The sequence below is a fragment of the Furipterus horrens genome, unplaced genomic scaffold, assembly GCF_987537825.1.
Source record: "Furipterus horrens unplaced genomic scaffold, mFurHor1.1.pri manual_scaffold_5, whole genome shotgun sequence".
NCBI classification, from domain to species: domain Eukaryota; kingdom Metazoa; phylum Chordata; class Mammalia; order Chiroptera; family Furipteridae; genus Furipterus; species Furipterus horrens.
Window position 1 is genome coordinate 113,374,800 of NW_028327175.1, and position 12,004 is coordinate 113,386,803.

Genomic DNA, 12,004 nt, shown 5'->3' on the forward strand with positions numbered 1-12,004 from the left:
GCACATGTGGAGCATTCAAGGGCCACTTATTGCTCTCTCCTGAGCAGCATTTTTGGCATGAGTGGCATAGTCTGGTGATGAAGATGCACACGCAGACCACCTGTGCTTGAATGCTATCCTGCACTTACTACCCAGGTGATCTCAGCTTCATTAGTTAACTCCCCTCTCCCTCAATTTTATTATCTGTAAAATAGGGATAAATATTGTATGTATATTGAAGGGGCTTTACAATGACTCAATAACAGAATGCACATAAAGAGCTAAAAGCAGTGTCTGGCTTATAGTAAGTGCTCATTGTAGGCAGGTTGCAATTATTACTGATCATGTTCTCTTCTGGAAAAACAATCAATTAAGATTACCTTCAGGGTCTCTACTTTTAGTCCATTTAAGTTGTTCAGCTCGGGCCCATCCTGCTTCTGGTTGTGGGGGAAGGCAGACAGACAGGCAGAGAGGACTGCTGCCCATAGCTAAATGACACGGGCTAAGCCGATGAGCATCACCCCCAGGAAATGTGTTAAAACTATTGGAGAAGAAGCACTCTCTTTCCACAGGTAGAAGTTAAGCCTCTATCCAGTGGTCACTATCTCTACCACCTCATTTAAAATGTAAACACTGAGATCCAGCAGAATCAAAAGGCAGACCAATTTTACTGTCATTTGACTCAACAGCTGTCTCTTTCTCTTTCTTTAAGATGGTCCAACTGGGTTTTCCATGATGCTCTTGAAGACGTCCTAACTAATGTGGCTTACAAAACATACATGGCATGTGTTATCTATCCCCATGCTACAGATGTGTGGGTGTGAATCAGAAAGCTAATGTGAGTTTCCCAAAATCTCTCAACTTACAGAAGGCAGAGTCGGGATTCAAACCCAGAAGTTCTTGGCAGCAGCCAATTTGTGGGAGGTGCTCCTTTGCACAATTAACTTCCATCCCCTTCTATCTGAGGTTCCAAACACATAATTCCAGATACTGGGATATATCATCTCTACTCTTGGCTAAGTAAAAATAATGTTGGGTCTGGCCGTTGATGGCCCAATGTGAAGCCATCTCACAGTGTCCCATTACCTAGCAGAAAGCAGGGGTCTCTTTGTGGTGTGCACGCCAAATCTCAGCATGCTCTCATCCACAAATCCTTGCTGAGCAAAGGAGCTGAGGCAAGTCTGCAAAGCCGAGTTGCTTTGCTGGCACTAAATGGTACCATTATTTGGCTGGAGAAGGGAGGGAGAGTGAGCTGCTGCCCTGAATGCAGTCAAACCACAGGCTGACGACGAGTGGCCATGAATTCACTTGGAATGAGTGCCTGCAAATGGGATGATGGTTAATAATTTTAAAAACATCACATTTCTGAGGAATTTGCAAGAGATGTGGTCTCCTGGCACAAACGGAATAGTCAAGCCACACAGACAAAGGCTTTGCTTGTGTTAAATGACTGATCTACACCTTGGCCAGAGATAGTGGAGATGTGGAAGGCCTGCCAGAGTTCTTACTGGCCAAGCATAAACTGTGAGCAAATAGACACTGCGAGGCAATGGAACTATCTGTATGCATCTGGTTATTTCACAGGATCAGATCACACTCCATGTAAAATAGGTTTCATTCTACGATGAAGGAAAAACATGCCCCCTGCTTATAAGGCTTCAGATGACTTGGCCCTTGCCTGCTTTCTAGCCTCCTCTCAAGCTACACACCTCTATTCAGTTCCCAAATCATGCCATGCTTCTTCCTGCAGACTTCCATCGCTGTGCCCCCCTTCTCCCTACAATTGCAACTCAAATACCGTTCCTCAGGGATACTTTAATTTTCATTTCCACAGCTGTGGGGAATCTTGGAGTGTCTTCCCATTTAATGCATACATATAATCAGCCTTAAACAAAGGACATTTGGGGCAAAAAAAGAAATCCAGTCCCCAGATGAATTCTGTTAGTCTCACCAAATGGTGCTCACTGCAGGCTTTGCCCATCTGCCTTGAAGATCTCATTTCAGTCTTTAATGAGACACTCATCCACGACTGCTTCCTTCCCATCCCTAGGAGATCCCCTCTGAGTAGGGAGCGCACCTTCTCCTCTCCCTTTGTTCTGCCTGTCAGAGCCCAAAGGACTAATCCAGTCCCATCCCCACAGCAAGAGAGCAGTGCTAATAGAAAAGAAACTCTGGTGACAGCTTTGTGCTCATTTTCAACCTCACTGGCAGCCAAGCCTCTAAAATCCAAGAGATTAACTTATTGTCCGTGTTTATCAACTCGTCTACTCCTCATGGCATTCATTGTACCCAGATACTTAAACTGAGCTGTCTCTGAGATGTTCCTGCATGGAGCTGTCCATGACTCATGGAAGAGTCACCAAACCACATGGATACAACTGATTTACTCTCTTGCAAACCCAGACCTTCTTCTGCGTCTCCTGTGTAGCTCCAGTTCAGACTCAAGCCCTGTTGTCTGCACTCTAGCCTAGACCACAATTCCATCCTTGCCTCCCTTGCAGAGAAGTAGAGTTTGAAACTTCCCAAATGCAAACCTAAATTTCTCTTCTAATTGCAAACCTGTCATTATGATACAGTGTTTCTTAAACTTCATTTATTTGCAATCCATGTACATAGCTTTTCTATCAATATGACTTTCATTAAATTACTTCAGAACTTTTGTTCTTGATAGATTTGTTAAAATTATAAGAATAAACCTTAAGTAGAATTTTGAAAAAAGAAATAGCTTATTGAAGTCAATGGAAAGAGAAGTGTCCTTTGTCATTTATAGATGATAAACCTAATAAAAAATAAGACAATGTTATTAAATTATAGCTACATGTTAGAATTGCCTGTTAACAGTTCTGGGTCTCTTGGTTAAAATGGGTAGATTAGCAAATGCTTGAGATCTTTGGGTTTGCTAAACAAACAAATAAACAAAATTCCAAATTACTTCTCCTTGATATAATTCCAAGTTCTGAAAAATAATTGATAAGAGAAGGACTTCACTTCCTCACTAAGTGATTTGATGCCATGCCCATGAGCCACCCAAAGGTACCTCATTTGTCATCTGAAATCTGAGTCTCACACTTGGGCAATGCTGGTCTGCAGGCAAACATGGTCCTCTTCCATCACACATCTTGAAAAGGAGACACCTGGCTGGCAACACAGCCACATTATTTCTCAGAGTCCTGGTTGACTTCACCTTATTCTAGCCAAAGCCTTCTTCTTCACTCTTGCACTCTCCCAAGGCCAGCCTCTGACTCCCCCTCTGTGCTCATGACTCTCTCTCTCTTTGGCTGAGTTAGTCATACAGTTTTGTCTCCTTGGTTCAATATAAATCTAGCCCCATCCAGCAAGGACCTGCCCCCACCTTTATTCTCAACTTCCACTATGTAGGGAGTTTGAGGCAAAGCCCCATTCTATTGGCATGGCAAACACTACCCTTTACATCTTATATCTGCTCACTGCCCCTGTCTACCCCAGGGACAGCCAGGACATGCACACCAGACCTTACTCTACCCTAAACATGTCACATTATTTCACATCTCTATGTCTCTGTTCATGCTGTTCCCTCTGCCAGGAGAGCCTTCCATACATACCACCCTGGAATTAGGGACAGAGGAGCTGTTCTTAATCCATTGAAACTTAGTTTTCAGGTCATAAGACCTAATTCTATTGAACCTCTTCTGTATATGTGTTTTACTTGGTTTGTGCAGTACTTTATGTTTATTTTATTATTTTTTACTTTTTTAACTTTATTTTTATTGTTGCCCAACTCCACCCAGGCCACACATCCTTCCCTCTGACCAGGGATTAGCTAAAGAACATATATGTATAACCCATAGACATAGACAACAGTGTGGGGATGGCCAGTGGGAAGGTTTATAGTATGTTTTAAACACTGGTAGTTTTACATTAAAATTTATTTTCAGATAGGCTTGGAAAATGGCCAAACTGAACTATATTCCACATGGCAACAGGCAGCTGTACAATAGCCCCTGCATATGGGGCCATCACTCTTGAGTTTACTGTTGCCCCCACTGCTTCATATCACCCTGCAGTCATCCTCTGTCTCTCTTCACTAATTTATGACTTCGGCCATGGCCTGGCAGACAGGTGAGTTTGTTACTTCCTAACTTAAGCCAAGCATCCCTTCCTCTCTAAAATATTCCTGAAGCCTCCTAGGTTCCATTGGATGCCCATTTCTCTGAACCCCCATAACACTTTCTTTTTAAAGGAATTTAGTTATAAATGACATAAAATACCTGTGGGTATGGACACTAGCAAAAACAAAAATAAAAGTAGCTACAGGCCACTCATTACCTGTACTATTTTGCAGTCTTGCCAATTCCTCCAATCAACTTTTCAAGTGGATTTTATTATCTCCAATTCACAGATAGGCCAGTGGAGACTGAAGTAAGGTGAGAAAGCTTCTCCAGGTCACAGAGATGCTAACAGGACAAGTAGGATTGAAAAAGCCAAGACTTTTCAGCTCCAAAGCCTGTAGTTTTAACTACTGCAGTATCATTGACTCCATTGTTTTGAGCATGGAACATCTAATTCTTGCAATACCCTGCCGGGCATACAAAGGCCAAGAACCAAACCAGGTCTTTTGGGAACTGAAGGCAGACTGTACTCTGATGCCACTGTGTCTCATCCTCAAGATCAGAGAAGCTGTCATCCCACAGCCATGTGCTGGTGGCTCACCAGAGAATCATGAGTGACAATGCCATGATCAATCTTACTTGGAGCCAGCTATAGCTAAAACATTGGGGTCTGATGGTCATCCCAATTTGAAAACCAGATTATTTGCTTGGCAATGGGTGAAGGTACCAGTTCAGACACATTCTTCCAATGCAAAGGGCAGTTCTCATTCATACACATTCAATTCTCCATGTGTGTGTGCATGTGTGTATGTGTAAGGCAGTGCAGTGTAGCATTAGTGCTAAGAGCATAGCCTCAGAAGGAAAAATCTCTGAGTTCAAATCCTGACCTATGATGCAACTTGAATGATATTGGGTTAGTCACTTTACCTCTCTGAGTGTCTTTCTTTTGCACCTGTACAATGGGGATCACTTTGGTACCTCCCACACAGAGCTGTTGTGAGTATCTGGAGGTACATAGGACACCTGATCTAGAGTAAATATTGCAAAAGAAAAAGTTCGGAACTCTCTCAGCATTATCCAAGGCACAATTGCGTCTGCCTCCCAGTCACAATCAGTTTCAATCAGTGCCAATCTCAAAGTCACCACAACTTTAAAAACCATTCAAACCACTTCTGTGCAATTTCATAGCAGATCTGAAAGTGTTTAGCTGCACCAGGCCAGGCAGTAAGTGAGAAGAGGAAGCCTTTCTGTGGTTACAGCCTTTGACAAATGAGCTCTCATCTCCTCCTGACAGATTCTCCCGCTGACTGATCCATCAGCCTCTCCTCTCATCACCTGAATCACAGTCTTCATAATAGTATTGAAATTCAGGTGGATTTTACACCACAAATAAAAATGAATTTAAATGCCTCCATTCCCCACCAGCAACACGGGTCCTGTAAATGTCAAATGCATGCTGTTTTGCAAGGTCTTACAGCCGTTCTGAGTGATGGGTTACCTCGCGTGACCTCTGCTAAATCTGCATTAGCCCGGTCATTCACCAGCAGAAGGAACCTATCTATGCTTCTGCTTCCCACATAAGGATGTAAAGCGTGACCAGTCTTCCAGATCTCCCTGTGACATCATCCTGAGGATGTCCAGAAGTGGCCAGCAAGCCATCCAAGCACAGTTCCACTCACAGGGGCTCTGCTCATCAGTGGTCTTGGAAGCAGAAGAGACACATGAAAAAAGCCACACTCCAATGTGCACCATGAAGTTCTCCATAAACAACCAGGAGAGGTTCTCCAAATGACAGCTAACTTTCTGTATGCCAATGGAAGATAGGCATCTAGGATGAAGGAAAGCAGAAACAGGAAGGAAAGGGAAGTTCTCTTATTCTGTCAACAGTCTTAGAGTGAGCCCAGGCTGTGTGCTGACCAAGAAGAGTGATTTTCTTTATCACGATGTGGGCTCTCTTCAACTCTTGAAATTCACTGTTCATCCTCCATCATTATATCTGGTCTAGGATTCAAGGGGAAAATGGTTCATCTCCAGATAAATGGTCCTACTGATGGGATAAGGTGTGACTTTGGAGGGGGCCAGCAGGAGAGACCATATTAGACTTGATAGAAAACTTGAAACCTTGTGTTTTCTAAAATTTTGTCTTTTATCAAGAAGATACTTAACAGCTACATAGACAAAGGCATAACTCTGAACACATACATCCAGAGGTAGATAGGAAGGATGGGAGGGTTAAAAAAATATGAAAAAAAAAAAAAAAAAAAGAAAGGAAAAAGAAAGTGTTTCTTGGGAAGCCACCAAGTCCTAGAGACATCAAGATAAGCTTTCTTAACTAAAGGAAATTGATCTTTAATGAAAACATTCTGGTTTTCCTTCAGAGCACTCAGCATTTTGTGAAAATTCACCCGGGGCTAAGGGGCAGCCTCTTCAGAGGCAGGTTGACTTATTATTTTGGCAACTCTGTCATCTCTTGTCACTTCAATTCCACTTTATCAAATTACTGATTTTGCCAGAAGCATTCGGATTAAACAGAGAAGGACACACACAAATACAGGAGCAAGTACCATCACTTCAATGGTGAAATTTCGTAATTATACGTCAGGATGACAGACGTCCCAGAGTGCATTTGAGGAACTAGGTGAGGATCACTGCAGTTGCCACAGCTGCTGTCACATCACTGTAGGGGGCGGGGGGTGGGTGGGGGGAGAGTTGGCATTCCTCTGCTGGGGTCGGGGGGCAGGAACACTGCCCCTCTTAGATGAGTAGGTTTTGCATCTTGACTTTTTCATTAAGAGACAGGACCTTGATATACAAATTACCTCCAACACCTCACTCCCAATTTCAATCACATGAGGAGACCCAGAAAAGCAACAGCCCAAATGTACACACCACAAAAATAACGAACTCAGAAAATAATTTAGATAGGAAGAAAAGTTCTGCTGAATAGAAGAAAGAGTCCTTAGAGAGTCAGTCAGTGAAAACAGAAGTAGGTATTCTAGTAGGTGTATTTCTAGGAGTCATCACTGTTAACTGCAGCCAAAGGTTAGGTTAATTCATGTATCATTGTCATGTGAGGACAAGTTCAGAAAACAGAAGGATGCTTTAGAAATGAGGCTTTCTTTGAAGTGTTTGACTCAACCCACCAGTCCATGACAAAGTATGGAAATGTGTATATGGTGTGTGTGTGTGTGTTTCTCTTTTTTTGAAAACAGCTGAAGCCGTTTGCAGAATGATCAATATGCCTTCTCCCCACCAGTGAGCACTACAGAGTGGCCAGTGGCTTGGGGCATCATTATCATCATGACATATGAACCAAAGGCGATTTGGGGAGGTAGACTGGAGCTGTATGGCCAGCTTACATCGCCCAGAGCTTATCTGGGTTGCTCATTTATCTTGTTGGTGACGGAACTGATGTTGTTTTAACAGCATCAGTTCTCCTGGCTTCTTTCAAACACTAGTTGCAAAGAAAGTAAAAAAGAAAGAAAAATTATTGAGCAGAAACATGCTTGTGAATTTCATATTTCATAAAAGTCCAAGGGAAGTAGAAACATCCTGAATGTGGAAAGCAGGACAGAGAACAGGCTTTCACCGTGGCGTCAGCAGAGTGGCTGGGGCAGATTGCTGATGGCACAGCTCGTGGGAACAAATGAAAAATATCGATGCACACACATTCAGCCAACCTGACACTTCCATTTGCCCAACTCACAATGTGCATGCACACGAGTCTACCAGCACGTAAGTACGTGGTGAGTGCAACTCTGAATGGAAACACGTTTTCTGCAACCCAGAGCAATACACCACTCCAACTGAAAGACGATTACGCAGACTGAGTTTAAGCTACCATATCATTATTCCTTTCCATGTGAGGAGATTAACACTCCTTAAAATAATGTTTGGCAATTGTCTTGTATTGAAAATCAAAATTTTGTTTTGAGAAGTTTCCCTCCACCTTATTAATCAGTAGATGACTAAGTTATCACAAAGTCAGGGCTGAAAATCTCTGCTTGAGATAATAACAGCATTAGACAATAATGGTACGGTTGCAGAGAGAAACATCTTTCAAAATTGCAGGAGATATGCACCCTCAATTCACTTATTTGACCTCTTTGTATTTAAGGCATTAAAGGTCAAATTTGATCTGCTCAGATGTTCTTGGCCACAGAAACTTGTGTAAACTTTTATCAATAGAGACCGTGAGGATATTAAAGTGAAGAACCATTGTTCAACAGAGGTTTTTCCTGAGGGGATCCACATCAAGAGTAACAATAAGATAAATGGAAGGTGGGGGGATTCTGTGTATAAAATCTCATCCCCTTGCTGCCCCCCCCAAACATCTCATGTAAGTAGATTTATATCACAGAAAGTTGCTCCTCCTATGACTGTGTTATGGTGGAAATGGAGGCAAACTCTTTCATCCCGAAGCGCACAGATCAGTGACATATCCTGAAAATCTCGGGATTATACATCCTACGTATTCTATTAAATAGTATTAAATATGTAATATGTGACATTTTATATAATCATCAACAATATTTACTAACATGTGAAATGAGTTAAAGGACAAATGGGCTATTTTCCTGAAGAGAAGTATATGACTAAAATAAAAATAAGCACCAAATTTTAAAGTAAATTATAGTATGCACTCTACTTGGAAGTCATCAGAAATAACACAGACTTCAAGGAAAGAACAACGAGCAATTTAAAGTACGATTGTCTTTACGTGTCCAGCATCAGCGCATATGTCACCTTTGCAAGCCATCAACCAGCAAGGTGTGCCTTAAACGCTCAGTTTAAATCACTGAGTTCTTGTTTTGTTTGAAACCAAAACAATGAAAAATATTGACTTACCTTTCTGTTCTCTATTTCCACGCAGGTATTGCAGTCTGCTTTGATATCCTGAGAGGTGAAGAGGAGAGAGAGAACAAGAGTCAGACTTATGGTCGGGAAACATTCAGCAGTGTCGTTGAAATGTCCTTTAAAATAATAAAGAGCTCACTCTCCTAGCAGGGCTTCTCGAGCCATTGCTCTTTATAGCGCTTTTTAGAAGTATATGACTTGGTGTTTGCATTAGAGACATATGGATGTCATAACAAAGCTTTATTACATGCAGATGTGGGGTAAAGGCAAAAGCTATGGATCAAAGGCCACAACAAAGAGACGCTGATGGTTCATATAATAATATGCTCCCCAGACACCTTTGTTCACATCAGCAAAGACTGCCCTTAATCAGACTTAATGTCTCTCTCCCATTCCAGATTTAGGTTAGTCAAATAATCCTCCCTTCAACATAAAACCACCATGGTCTATTTTTAATCTTTCTATCTATCCATCTATCCATCATTCATCCATCTATCCACCCATATTTATTGCACACCTACTTTTTAAAAAACATTTTTATTGTTATTCTATTAGAGTTTTCACACTTTTTCCCCCTTTGCCCTCTTCCACCCATCCCACCTTCACTTCTACAGTCAATTCCCACACTGCTACGCATGTCTGTGGGTCATTCATACATGTTCTTTGTTTAGTCTCTTCCCCCTTCTCCCCACCATCATAGCCCTCCTCTCTCCCCTCTGGTCACTTTCAGTCTGTCCCCTGTTTCCATGCCTGTGGTTCTATTTTGTTGCTTAGTTTATTGTGTTTATTAGATTCCTCTTATAGGTGAAATCATATGGTATTTATTTCACTTAGGATAAAATTCTCCAATTCCATCCATGCTGTCTTAAGGGGTAGGAGTTCCTTCTTTCTTTCTGCTGCATAGTATTCCATTGTGTAAATGTACCACAGTTTTTTTAACACCTCATCTACTGATGGGCACTCAGGCTGTTTCCAGTGCTTGGCTATAATAAAAGTGCTACTATGAACATAGGGGTGCATACATTGTTTGAATTGGTGATTCAGGATTCTTAGGGTATAATTCCAGCAGCAGAATCGCTGGGTCAAAAGATATTGTGGAAATTCCATACTGTTTTCCTCAGGGGATGCACCAGTCTGCATTCCCACCAACAGTGCACTAGGGTTTCCTTTTCTCCGCATCCTCGCCAGCACTTGTTTGTTGATTTTTTGATGATGACCATTCTGACAGGTGTGAGGTGGTATCTCATTGTGGTTTTAATTTGCATCTCTCTGATGGCTAGTGATGTTGAGCATCCTCTCATATGTCTATGGACTCTCTGTATGTCCTCCTTGGAGAAGTGTCTAGTCAGATCCTTTGCCTGTTTTTTAATTGGGTTGTTGTCCTGGTGCTGAGTCATATGAATTCTTTATATATTTTGGAGATCAAACCCTTGTCTGACATGTCATTGGCAAATATGTTCTTGCATATAGCCAGTTCCCTTTTCATTTTAATGATGGTTTCTTTAACCATGCAGAAACTTTTTAGTTTGATGTAGTCCCATTTGTGTATTTTTTTCCCCTTTATCTCCCTTGCCCTAGGAGATATGGCAGCAAAAGTATTGCCACGTGGGTTATGTGAAGTTTTCCTGCCTGTCTTCCTCTCAGACTTCTATGGTGTCATGACTTATATTTAAGTCTTTTATCCATTTTGAGTTTATTCTGACATATGGTGTAAGTTGGCAGTCTAGTTTTATTTATTTGTATGTGCCAGTCCAGTTCTCTCAAAACCATTTATTGAAGAGGCTATATTTACTCCATTTTATACTGATGTCCCCTTTGCACACCTACTTTTTAATAGTTTTTTCCTTGTTGCTCTTGAATGTGATGGTGGAAGAAAAAAAAAAGGTTTCTCTCCTCAAGGAACTCACCAGTTATACAGAACTGTAGACACACACACACGAGCAACTGTGATATTTATTTACTCATTTAAAAAATACACATTCAGTACCTATTACTTGCCAAGCCTTGCTCTAGGCACGGGAGACTCAATAATATACAAAACACATGGAGGGCCCCTTTCTTACATTCTGTTAGAAAAGACATACAATAAAAAGAAATGTTAATAAATGTTTGCTATTTTAGAAGAAGATACATATTAGGAAAAAAATAAAGCAGGGAGAAGAGAATGGGAAATGCTGAGAGTAGGAGAATAAAAGTTTACATTATGAACAGAAACAGCAACTGAGTAAAGGCTTGAAGAAGGTTATGGAATGGGCCGTGGGGTCCTCAGGGAAAGGGGCATCTCAATGGCTACTGTGTGGGACACGGTCAGGCCAGGGGAAGGAGGCCACTGTGGCTGGAGGGAAGTAATTTAGGAAAACAGTGGGAGATGAGATTAGTGAAGACCACTCAGAATTACTTTCTTTCTTATTTGAATAAAATACACATAACATTTACTCTTTTAACTGTTTTTCAGTGTACAGTTCAGCAGCATTAGGCACATTTACATTGTTGTGCAACCATCACCCAAATCCATCTCCCAACGCTTTCATTTCCTCAACGAAAATTCTGTCTGTCCCTGTTAAATAAGTCCCCATTCTCTCTCCCCACAGCCTCTGGAAACTACACTTTACTTTCTCTTTCTCTGAATTTGACTACCTGTGTCAGTCTGCTAGGGCTGCCCTATCAAAATTCTACAGACTGGTGGTTTAAACAACAGAAATTTATTTTCTCACAATGCTGGTGGCTAGAAGTCCAAAGTCAAAGTGCAACCATGAGTGGTTTTTGGTGAAACCTCTCTTCCGCCCTTTCACTGTGCCCTCACATGGCCTCTTCCCTGCGTGCACTAAGAGAGAGAGATCTCTGGTATCTCCTCCTCTGTTATAAGGACAACACTCTTATCAGATCAGGGCCCCACCCATGTGACCTTATTTAACCTTAATTACCTCCTTAAAGGCTTTATATCCAAATACATTGGAGGTTAAGGGCTTCAACATATGAATTGGCAGAAGTGGGAGGTCATAATTCAGTCTATAACACTCATATAAGATGAAATATATAATATTAGCTTGTTGGTGTTTGGCTTGCTTCATTTAGCATAC